This window comes from Mesoplodon bidens, assembly GCF_964165515.1.
Source record: "Mesoplodon bidens genome assembly, chromosome: 6".
In the NCBI taxonomy this organism is placed as follows: domain Eukaryota; kingdom Metazoa; phylum Chordata; class Mammalia; order Artiodactyla; family Ziphiidae; genus Mesoplodon; species Mesoplodon bidens.
The window spans coordinates 35,509,898-35,522,900 of record NC_138162.1 but is presented as its reverse complement, the minus strand read 5'-3'; positions in this window follow the sequence as shown (position 1 = coordinate 35,522,900).

Here is a 13,003-nt window from a genome sequence, read left to right as displayed (position 1 = left end):
GGATGGGGATAAGGATGATGATGTTTTTATTTCTACTGTTCCAGCCAGAATGGAATCTCTTTGAACATATGAACTGATTTATTTATTTTCACTTTTTTTTTGTATGGTCCAACAGCCTCTAGTACCATATGCAATAAAGATTTTTCATCCTAGAGACGTCAAAAGAGACCAAAGTTTTAAAAATGTTCAGTGTTTTAGGGCCTTTCAGAAATCTGACAGTATTTAACCACAGTAGGGTAGGGTAGGGCCAAAAATTAACCTTTGTAGGTGACTCGTGGACTGCTCATCGTCTTTCATAAATCCTTGATAGACTAAGTCTGGGCAGATAAGAAAAACTAGAGAAATAAAGAAGTAGGCACATCCTTCTGAAAATAGTAAAGAACAGTTTTGGCATAAAAACTGCCATTCTCACATTTCCTGCCAAGATGTTCTATTGGATGTGTGCCCTAATTACAGGTACCCGCCATCTGGAACACACCTCCATGAGGTGATGCTTGCCCTTCTCACCAGCTGCTCAAGAAAATGAGCTCAGAATGATCGATAATCTACTCTCAGCAAATGAATACTTACCATTTAGAAGGCCATCTCCAATCTTTTTTGTTTTCTTTTTTTTTAACATCTTTATTGGAGTATAATTGATTTACAATGCTGTGTTAGTTGCTGCTGTATAACAGAGTGAATCATCTGTACGTATACATATATCCCCATATCTCCTCTCTCTTGGGTCTCCCTCCCACCCTCCCTATCCCACCCTCTAGGTGGTCACAAAGCACCGAGCTGATCTCCCTGTGCTATGCGGCTGCTTCCCACTAGCCATCTGTTTTACATTTGCTAGTGTATATATGTCCATGCCACTCTCTCACTTCGTCCCAGCTTACCCTTCCCCCTCCCCATGTCCTCAAGTCCATTCTCTACGTCTGCCTCTTTATTCCTGTCCTGCCCCTAGGTTCTTCAGAACCATTTTTTTTTAGATTCCATATATATGTGTTAGCATACGGTATTTGTTTTTCTCTTTCTTACTTCACTCTGTATGACAGATTCTAGGTCCATCCACGTCTCTACAAATGACCCAGTTTCATTCCTTTTTATGGCAGAGTAATATTCCATTGTATATATGTGCCACATCTTCTTTATCCATTTGTCTGTTGATGGGCATCTAGGTTGCTTCCATGACCTGGCTGTTGTAAATAGTGCTGCAGTGAACATTGGGGTGCATGTGTCTTTTTGAATTATGGTTTTCTCAGGGTATATGCCCAGTAGTGGGATTGCTGGATCATATGGTAGTTCTATTTTTAGTTTTTTAAGGACCCTCCATACTTTTCTCCATGCCTTCTCCAATCTTAATTCTTACTCATTCCTAGCTTCATTTAACTACAGCTATCATTAAATTTGTATTTCCATATTAAGATACCTTCACTTAAACATAGCAAATTCCTCATTGACACCTGCCTTTATAAGCATGTCTCTCTCACACACACACACACACACACACACACACAATCACCTCCTTGGAACTCTGTGGCTTTGAACAGTTTACCTGGGATAGAATTTTTTCACCTGTACAATGAGAAAGTTGGAATGGTGTGGTCTCTAAGCTCCCTTTTAGCTCTGTATCCTTAGGATCCTAGCCTTCTGTTTTGTCACTGCATCTCCTTTAGTTGATCCGGAGTCCCACCCCCCCACCCCCCCATGCTGAGTCTAAGTCTATGAAGGGATGTATTGATCAAATTATTTTTTTCTCATCATTTTCACATTCATTTCTAGATCAGCTCTAATGTGTACTCAAGCTGATCCAGGTAACAAAGGATCCCAAGATTAACGTTTACCTCTTATTAACCAGGAAGTCCACTGACAACTTCTTTCACAAGGCTTGGAGATTGAAAGGGGCCTGACACCTAGGAAACATATAGTAATTGTTGATTGTGTCATTGCTGTTACTGTTGTTATCACTGCAATGGGGAAAATTAATATATTGGAATTATTCCATCCTTGTCTATGCCCTTGACTGAGCATGGGAATGCCCACCCAGCTGCTCTTTTGTGCAGAGAAAGCCAAGATACAGGAAAGGAGAGGAAGAATCAGCTAAGGGTAACAGCCTAGCCTGATGAGAGCAGAATTCGATATTTCCCAACTTTTCTGTTTTCTTATTCAGTCACCCCATGTGTGTAGTTTGTATGAGGAACTTGTCCATATTGAATGATTTAAAGGACTCCAGATGCCTTCAGTCACACCAATAGTTATTCATGTCCTTATCGTAAACAGTATCCTCTCCCAGTGGTCTTTAAAATGTGGATATACCCAGGTGGTAAGACATCAAATTCCTAACACTTTTTTTTTTTTTTTTTGCGGTACGCGGGCCTCTCACTGTTGTGGCCTCTCCCGTTGCGGAGCACAGGCTCCAGACGCGCAGGCCCAGCGGCCGTGGCTCACGGGCCCAGCTGCTCCGCGGCATGTGGGACCTTCCCGGACCGGGGCACGAACCTGTGTCCCCTGCATCGGCAGGCAGACTCTCAACCACTGCGCCACCAGGGAAGCCCCCTAACACTTTTTTTAAGGTAAGTTCTTTGGGGGGATAAAAAGAAACATCCTGAGAACAGTTTAAAGTTAGAGATCAGCTAGAGGAAGAGTGCTGGTGAAGTGGGTAAGATGAAAGGATGCTAAGATGGGAGACAAGATTCTAGAAAGGTGGGGCAGGGGACAGAGAAGATATGCCCCACTTCATGGTTTCTCCTCTGGGCTACTGCCCCTCCTCCACCCCAGATATCAACAGTTTGTGGAGTCCCTTGGGAGCTGGGTCTGTCACACATACATCAGAAGAGCTCTGTGCCTGTGGCATGTGTGGCTTCTGATAGCATCTGGTTGCCCTGTCCTCAGGAGACTTGGCAGAAACAGCCCTAGGACCTTTGGTGAGGAGTCTACTCTGAGGATATTATTGAGAACCTATAAAATCACTCTGTAACAGGAGAATGATTATTCTTCTTGAGAGAAGCTGGTTTTTACTCTCTGGGCCCTATGAACCATGAAACTGAGCAGGAGTCCTATAGCGGATGTTGTAATGTCTCCCCAGACCCCCTACACCAAGTGGAGGTCCCCAAACCCCAGTTGTTGTGGTTATTGGCTGATAATGGCTACCAGCTGCCCCACTTCTCCTGAGAATTATCCTTGGCTGATGGGAGCCCTTTGCCCAGGTGGTTATGACCCCTCTAAAGGCAACCCATAGTCAATAAGTAATTTGGGAGTAAAACTGTGGTGGGGCTTGCACTCTGGAGCCCACTTCCTAGGGATCCGCCAGAGGCTAGTCCTGACCTAGGATTTTGTTTGGCTCTGTCCCTGTCCCTCTCATGCTTGAGTCCCTCCCTTACAGGATTTTTTGAATAGAGCACCCTCAATAAATTGTATAAACCCCAATACCTGTCTAGGAACTTGTGCCCTTTACTTCATTGATTCTGAGACACTACCAATGGTAAGGTTATTATGTATCACCAAGAAAGAAAAAAATGCTGACACTTAGTATGGGATATGCTTCAGTTCTAAGACATACACTAATTTCAGTGAAAAAAATATGCATCTTTGAGTTAATTAAGGTATGTTTAATATGTATGATCTCGCTCCATTGCATACATCTCTCTATGCCACATGTTTATATAAAGGCAAATAAACTTTGTTTCAACTATCTTTATACATAATGATTTACAAATCTAGAGAGCCATTGCTGTGGTCTGAATGTCTGCTCCGGCCCCCCCCCCCAGTTCATATGTTGAAATCCTAACCCCCAAAGGTAATGTTATTAGGAGATAGGGCCTTTGGGGGGTGATTGTGTCCTGATGGTGGGGCCCTCATCAAAGGGATTAATGGTCTAATAAAAAGAGATCTCACAGAGCTTTCTTCTGCCACGTGAGGACACAAAGAAGTCTGCAGCCCAGAAGAGGTCCCTCACCCGACTGTGTCTGCACCCTGATCTTGGACTTCCAGCCTCCAGAACTATGAGAAAGAAATTTCTGTTGTTTACAAGCTACCCAGTCTGTGGAAGTCTTTTTAATTTAACTTTTATTTTATATTGGAGTATAGTTGATTTACAGTGTTGTGTTAGTTTCAGGTATACAGCTAAGTGATTCAGTTATGCATATATCTATTCTTTTTCAGATTCTGTCCCATATAGGTTATTACAGAATATTGAGTAGAGTTCCCTGTGCTATACAGTTGGTCCTTGTTGATTACCTATTTTATATATAGTAGTGTGTATATGTTATTCCCAAACTCCTAATTTATCCCTCTTCCCCCACCATGTTTCCCCTTTGGTAAGCACAAGTTTGTTTTCAGTCTGTGTGTCTGTTTCTGTTTTGTAAATAAGTTCATTTGTATCATTTTTCTTTAGATTCCACATATAAGTGATATCATATTGATATTTGTCTTTCTCTGTCTGACTTACATCACTTAGTATGATAATCTCTAGGTCCATCCATGTTGCTGCAAATGGCATTATTTCATTCTTTTCTATGGCTGAGTAACACTCCATCACCTTTAGAGCCAGTTTCTACCTCAAGCTCCCGAAGAGCAGCTGCTTCTGGGCTTTCATTACCATCTGCGACACCTGCAGACAATTCTGGGCATTAGCCTCCCATTGGTCGTCGGAACTGCTTCCTTCGCCAGGACAATGCACTTATAATGAAGACTTCTTTGCAGCTCAGGGAAAACTGCGACTGTCCTTTCCTGGCTGTCTGCTTCACAGTCTCCCAAGTGCCTATTTTACCAGTAGGATCCATGTAAGTTTTTTTAAGCTTGATCTGTTGTCCTTCTGAAATTAACTCCTCTGAAATAACAGGCTGTTTTGGTATTTGGGAAGAATCTGTTGGTTCTTGGTTTTCCGTTTTCAGACGAGTTAGTCTTCACAGTCCTCAGGCAAGAAGTTCACGTCCAAGATGTGGGGTGAAGGGAAGCGGGCCAAAAGAAGAGAGCATGAGCCTAAGGCAGCAGTCTAAATGCTACTATGTTTAGATCTTAGGTTGTTGTGAGAACTGTGTTCAAAAATTCAAAGTGGGGGCTTCCCTGGTGGCGCAGTGGTTGAGAGTCCGCCTGCCGATGCAGGGAACGCGGGTTCGTGCCCCGGTCCGGGAAGATCCCACATGCTGTGGAGCGGCTGGGCCTGTGAGCCATGGCTGCTGAGCCTGCGCTCCACAGCGGGAGAGGCCACAACAGTGAGAGGCCCGCGTACCGCAAAAAAAAAAAAAAAAATTCAAAGTGCATGGTTTATTCATCTAAAATCCTGGGCGCACGATAATGAATCATCATTATCTCCTGGCAGATATGACTGCCTCTGCCAGGCAGCCTTTAGCCTCAGTGTCCTTCCTTGGACACCTCTGGAAGGACCAGGCCAGCTGACGTTGCACAGACTAGGCACAGCCCTCAGATGAACTCATTCATTCATTATAGTGATGGAAACAGTCAGGAGCTGGGAGAAATTCAGGCTTTTTCAACGGTGCAGCTGGAAAATTACAACTCCCACTAGAACACCAATATCATGAGGGCAAGGATTTTCGTCTGCTTGCTCACCACCATGATGCCAGTGTCTGGGACAGTGCTGGGCACCTAGCAGGTGCTCAACAGTTAGTTGAAAGATTGTGTGAATAACCACAGATATTTACAAGAGTTAATAATAGTGAGATGAGAGAATTCACACTGGGGAAGAGATGACTCACAGCTGAGTCAAATGTGAAACAGGCTTTAATCATATAGTCTCCCCTTTTCTATAACAGCCTTTAAAATATCCCAGTTTTATGGGGCATTTTAATGGAGATAAACTTAATAAGTTAAAGTTATGTAATTAGTTATACTTAGCTTCTGTTATAATTACTTATTGATCCAAGGCTGCTTATGGAGCACCTGGCAACAATGAAAGAAAAACAGTAGCAGGTGTTTGGACTTAGTTTGTGCTTGCTAACTAATTAGATGAGGATTTTTTTCCCTGGAAACCCTAAGCAGTTTTCATTTGGCTCCAAAATTGAGAGTCGGAACCTAGGGGCTTCAGCCAACTCTGTTTCTCTCTCTTGCTTCTGGACTGGAAGACATTCTAGCATTAAGATGCTTTTGCATATTACTAATGTTATTCATTAGAGGTTGATTTTGTAGTTAAAGTCTCAGCATTCTATTGATGCCAGAGTTTACACAGTGGACGGACTGGAGTCAGACTGTTAGAGTTTGAATTGCAGTTCTACATTTACTAGCTGTGTAACCTTGAGCACATTACTTAAATTTTCTGTGCTCCAGTTTCAAAACCTGTAAAATGGCGATAATGATGGTATTTACATCACTTGATTATAATGACGATTAAACAGATAACGCCTTGGACACAGTAAGTGCTATATATGTTCCTTTAATCATAAAACTACTTGAATTTCTAATACTTTAGTTCCCAGTAAAGATTTTGTTAATAATTGATTACCTGATAATTTAGGCATATGATCGAAGTTGTTATAAACAGGCTTATATTTACCCATGCCTCATAAAAATTAAAAGGGTAACTCCTAAACGAAGGCTGGGTTGTGTTCAAGGATTGATTGGGTGGAGAGGGTCAGCCTGCCAGAGAGATTCACACTGGCTACCTTAAGCAAATGGGGAGGCCTCCAGAATCAAGCCTCAAGAAGGACAGGAGTCAGGCATTTCCAGGGATCTCAGGAGGAGGGACCCAAGGGGAATCCCTTTAGGAATGACTCCAGTGATTTTCCCTTTTGCATCACTCCCCTTGAGAGCTGAGCTCTTCTAAGAGAGTTTGATTGGCCTGAAGTCAGCTGGCACCCTTGGGCCTAGTGGTAGGGGCAGGTCCTAACAGGATTACAGGGAATGAATGAGAGAGAGTTATCCAGAGGAAGAGCAGGGTGTCATTACCCAAAGAAATGGGGAGGGTTGCTAGGCAGGCCAAAGCAGCAGATGTCTCCTCCATGAAGAAAGAAGAAGGAGGGAGGGTAATGTTTTCTAAAATACTATTTATGTTTGTCCCGGAGGCCTTTCCAGGAATTTAAATGTATCTCTCTCCCTGAGAGGCTGGCTCATCCTCTCGGGGCATTCATGCAGAAAGAGCAAGAATCTGGCAATAATCATAAACTACTTCTTTCCCTGGCCTAATGAAGCAGATCTCTAGTTGTTTATGTTGCATTAATTTAAATCTCATCTTTGCCTCACAATTTCATAAGAGCAACAATTCCTAGTTCAATCAAAACACATTATACTAAAAAAAAAGAAAGAAAAGACCACATTATACTAAACTCTCAGAATTCAGCAGATGATAAGCTTACAAAAACGGCTCACATATTCATGAATCTTTTCCCCAGTTGGGTTGTTTTTGGCTATAAGTGCTAGACATCCAACTTGAAGTTGCTTAAGCCAGACAAAAATGTATTGATGCACATGACTGAATGTCCAGATGCAGGAGAGGTGTCGGTGGTGGGGAGGGATTTCATCCAGTGGTTCTAGCCCTCTCCTCAGCAGTTACCATGATGCTTTCTGCCCTGTTTTCTCCCCATGTTCTTCATCTCAGGCTGGAAGCAAGATGGCTCAGTATTTCCAGGCCTCAAGACTACAAAAAACAGTATCTGGAGGGAAAATGAGATCATTGCTTAATGCAGATCTCAGGAATAATGTAACTTTCCCCAGAATCTTCTAGCAAACTTTCCTCTCATCTCCTTAGCCCAGATTGGGTCACATTCCCAATCCTGAAACGACCCTGGTGGTCAAGCAGATTCCCTCTGCTAACTGGCTTAGACCTGGGTTCTTGAACCAGTCAAACTGGCAAAGGGAATTATATTATCATGCCTGGTTCCCAACTCACAGGCCACTAGATGAGAAAAAGAAGGAATGTATGTTAAAAAGAAAATAGGGTAGGCATTTATCTTTTTTTTTCTCCCCCAATATCTGAGCCTCACTGCTGCCCCACCCCACTCTAAGAAATCATTGCCTACTCCAAGGTCACAGAAATGTATACCTATGTTTTCCTCTAAGAGTTTAATAGTTTTAGCTCTTACATTTAGGTCTCTGATCCATTTTGAGTTCATTTTTGTCAATGGTATAAGGTATGGGTCCAATCTCATTCTTTTGCATGTGGATATCCAATTGTCCCAGCACCATTTGCTGAAGATACTGTCCTTTCCCCATAATGGTCTTGCACCCTTGTTGAAAGTCAGTTGACCATACATTTATGGGTTTATTTCTGGACTCTCAATTTTGTCCTACTGATCTATATGTCTGTCCTTATGCTAGTACCACACTGTTTTGAATACTGTAGCTTTTGTAGTAAGTTTTATAATTAGAAAGTGTGAGTCCTCCAACTTTGCTCTTGTTTTTCAAGATTCTTTTAACTATTCTGTGTTTCCTTTGCATTTCCATATAAATTTTAGGATCAGCTTGTCAACTTCAGCCAAAAAGCGCAGTTGGAATTTTGATAGGGATTGTACTGAATCTGTAGATCAATTGGGAAGTATTGACATCTTAATAATATTGTCTTCCAATCCATGAACATGGGATGTCTTTTCATTTGTTTAACTCTTTAATTTCTTTCAATGAGGTCTTGCAGTTTTCACTGTACAAGTGTCACACTTCTTATTAAATTATGTCCAAGTAATTCATTCTTTTTAAATTTTATATACTGAGCCTATATCCTGAATCCTTGCTGAACTTGCTTATTCTAATAGTTTTTAGGATCTTTAGGATTTTCTGTATACAAGATCATGTCATTTGCAAATAGAGATAGCTTTAGTTCTTCCTTTCCAATCTGGATGCTTTTTTTTTTTTTCTTGCCTAATTGCTCCGGCTAGAACCTGCAGTACTATGGTGACTAGATGTGGTGAGAGTGGACATCCTTGTTTTTTACCTCATTTGGGGGTGTGAGGAGTCTTACCCTACCTTTCTTAACTATGTGCTTTCTTCACTGTGGATGGCTCAGACTCTCCCAAGGTGGCCCTTTATAAAGAGTCCACCAGGTTTTACTTGTATTTTTCCCTCAGTGGTTCTCCATGTCTCTGGATTTAGAGTAAGTAGGGTATGTCACACCAATTAGATTGTATATGTTTAACATCTTATATCCTATATGAAGCCTACTTCATATAAAAGGATATCTACTTTTGCATGCACTGTCTTGGTTAGCCATGCTTACAACTTACGTGGTCCAAATTAGAGCACTGCCTAAATGCTTCAATTTATCCTATCTCTATTGCTTTGTGAGTATTTTAATCTCTTAAGGATGGCTTCTGTGACCAGAAAGGATTATTCAGAGACTACAGTTTAGCTGTTTAAATCAACTTTATTGCAGATATAGTTTGCACCCATAATAAATAAAATGTACCCATCTTTAGTGCATGGTTCCATGAGTTGTAAAAAATGTGTAGATCTATATAATCACCAAAAAGTTTCCCTATGCCTCTCGGCAATCCCCCCACCCCAGCATCATGAAACTGCTGATTTGCTTTCTGTCGCTATAGATTAGTCTTACCTGTTCTAGAACTTCATATGAATAGATTTTTGCAGTATGTAGTCTTTTCTGTGTGGTTTCTTCCAACTCAGCACAGTATTTTTGATATTCATCCATTTTATTGTATATATAGTAGTTTTCTTTGCTGCTCAGAAGCATTCTATCATCTGGATATATCACTTCCATTAGTGGTATTAGTAATAGTTTTCACCTGTTGATGAACATTTGGGTTTAGTTTGGGGCTACTGTGAATAAAGTTGCTATGAACATTCATATGCAAGTCTTTGTGTGGATTTGTGTTTTAATTTCCTTTGGGTAAATATCTAGAAGTGGAATTACTGGACCATATGTTAAATGTATGTTTAACTTTACTTTAAAAAAAAAGAAAAAAAGGAAAACAAAACAAATTTACCAAATTGTTTTCCAGTTTTACACTCCTATCAGCAATGTATCAAAATTACTTCCAGGCAATCTACAATCTCACCACCATTTGGTGTTACCAGTCTTTTTAATTTTACCAGTCTAGTGGGTACAAAGTGGTATCTCACTTCAGTTTTGAAATTCCCTGATGCCTAATGATGTTGAGCATTTTTCTGTTTGCATACTTATTGGTCACTCAGATATCTTCTTTTGAGAAGTGTGTGTTCCAGTTATTGCCATGTTTTTACCAGCTGTTTAACATTGTTTTTCAAAGAGTAGAGGTTTCAAATTTTAATGAAGTGAAATTTATTAGGTTTTTCTTTTATAGTTAGCGATTTTAGTGTCCTGCCTAAGAAATATTTGCCCCAAGGTTGCAAAGGTTTATTTCCAACATCTTCTTCTAGAAGTTGTATAGTAAATTTTGAGTTATTTTGTTGTATGGTGTGAGGTGAGGGTCAAGTTTCTTCCTTCTTACCTTTTTTTTTTTTTTTTTTAAATAGAGCCATCCATGGGCTTCTTGGAAAAGGAGAAGGAATCTGGAAGCAGCAAGAGGAGGGGTTTGCCTGACTTCCTGGGCCCTGGTGTACATGGAGCCCACACTTGAGAAGAACAGAAGTTTCAAGTAAGGTAAAAGAGGCTAACAATATATCGGTGCTGCTGAATCCAGCTAGTTTCAGCAAGGTACACAGTGAAAGGGTTTGAGAGGGCAGGGAGGGGGGCGATTGCACCAGATGAAGGGATGTAAAGAGCAGTGGTGTGCAGGCTACTCATAGGGGTTATTATACTGAAGCTTACATTAAAATACTTAGCATTGGGCTTCCCTGGTGGCGCAGTGGTTGAGGGTCCTCCTGCTGATGCAGGGGACACGGGTTTGTGCCCCGGTCCGGGAAGATCCCACATGCCGCGGGGCGGCTGGGCCCGTGAGCCATGGCTGCTGAGCCTGCGCGTCCGGAGCCTGTGCTCCGCAACGGGAGAGGCCACAACAGTGAGAGGCCCGCGTACTGCAAAAAAAAAAAACACAAAAAAAAAACTTAGCATTGAAATTGTGGAATGTATTTATATGTATATTAGTTTTTAAAATCTAAACAGTTAACAGTTTAAGTACCTAATCAGGAGTCTACTCCAGGGGTGTTTAAATCAGCATCTGAAAATCCCCAAATAGGAACTGATGTTCTAGAGGGAGTTTCTGCAAGCTATTCAAATATCCTTATAGATAGAGTTCATAAATTAGTATAAGGAATGTTAGATATTTGTCACTGGTGGCATGAGGAAATTCAAGACATGTAGATGGGCTGGCTTGAAAACTGTGCTGGCACTTTCTCCCCTTCATTCTCTCTGTAGAATGAGAATTAAATCTATCTCCTAGGGGATGTTGAGAAGAATGATGCAATATACCCAGCTCCAGGCCTGGCACTGAATGACTGTTCGACACTTGTACTTGTTCCTTTTCCTTCTTTACCATTGTATTTTGAGCTCCCAACTTCATATCACTTACATGTTCACTTTTGTGTCTTCATCTCAACTCTCTTGCTAGACAATCTTTAAGCTTCACTAATTGTTGGCCTCCCTTTGGAGATCCCAAGGCCAAGTTTATCTAATCTTAGTGTACCTAATCACCTGGGATGCTGCTTTAAAATGTAGAGTCCAGGGATATACCTCAAAAGATTGTGATCCTGGGTGTGGTCCAGGAGTCTGTGGTATCATCACATACCTTCAGCTATGCTGAATGAGGCGGTCAGGGTTCATACTTAGAGAGAGGTGTGATCTGAGAGAAGCTTGCTCAGAAGCCCTAGAGCTGCATCTTCTTCAAATTCGAACCTGAACAAAGACAGCAAACCTAGTTTTCCGGTCCCTCAGGGAGCCTCAGACTGAGCTGACCCAGAAACTTGAAGCAAGCTCATCACCCAAGCTCCTCATTTCTGCTTTTCTTGACAACATAGAAATACCGTTTTAGTCTGTCCAAAATGCATTTCCCCTTTCTCTGGTAACCCCCTGGAATTTGCTCACTCCTAGTTGAAATAAGTGGTTCAAGCAAGGCTGATTACCTCCTCTACCCCCAACTCAAGTCAGTGAAGGTCAGCCTCCAGGGCACTTACTAGAGCAGGGGAGAAGCGTGCCCTTTCTTCGGGGATACTAAAATGGTAGGGACCTAAGCCTGGAGGGGCTAGTCTTGCATTAGGTGGAGAACCCACTGAGAATGAAACAATAACTATGGTGCTCCTGTGACAGCTTTAGGCCCCTGGAGCTCCTACTTGTATGAGTTACTAATTCTTTTTGGTTTAAGTCCGTTTGAGCCGGAATTTCTCCTTACAACTGAGAGTTCTGGCTAATACACAGAAGCAACCCCCCAAAGAAAGGCCTTTATATCACCCCCCCCTCTCTCGCTCTTCTCACCCCTACCTTTCTGCACAAACAGATCCTCCCTCACTGGGCTATCCCAGCGATTCCCCTGCATCTCACTCTCCCCACAGAATGTTACCTCCTTGCCCCGACTGAAATCCTAAGGACTTGAGTTTCCCATGTCCCTGTAAGCAGGGGACCGTCCTCTTTGGATAGGGCCAAGTCTAGCCTACTTTTCTTTCACCCTCTGAGGGGGAAAAAAAATCCTTTTCCTTTGAGATTCATGTTACCAAGCTCACTGTTCTTTACGAATTTCCTGATAACTTAATTCACTTAGGACTTTGACACCTGTTTTACAGTCTCCCCTTCCACCTCCTTCATCATTCCAGAGGAATGTCACCATCCTATTAATAGCCTGTAAACATAGTTTATGTAGCACTTACTGTGTACCAGGCATGGTTCTAAGCACTTTACATATATTTTAGCTCACTTGACCCTTCTAGTAGCACAGGGTATTATCCCCATTTTATAGGTGTGGAAACTGAGGCATAGGAAGGCTGTTTAGACTTGTCTAGAGCTACCCAGACACTAAGTGGTAGAGTGGGTATGAGGACAGGGAATCTAATTGCAGAGTCCAGGCTCTTAATACACATGCTCGCCTGCCAGTTCCCTGTTCCTTGTAATTGTAGCATCCCCCATAATCCCCCCTCTACATTGGTCCTGGACATTTGGAAGGTCCTTGAAGAGGAGATGTCAGCTGAGGGTGGTTTGGATGGCCAATGGAGA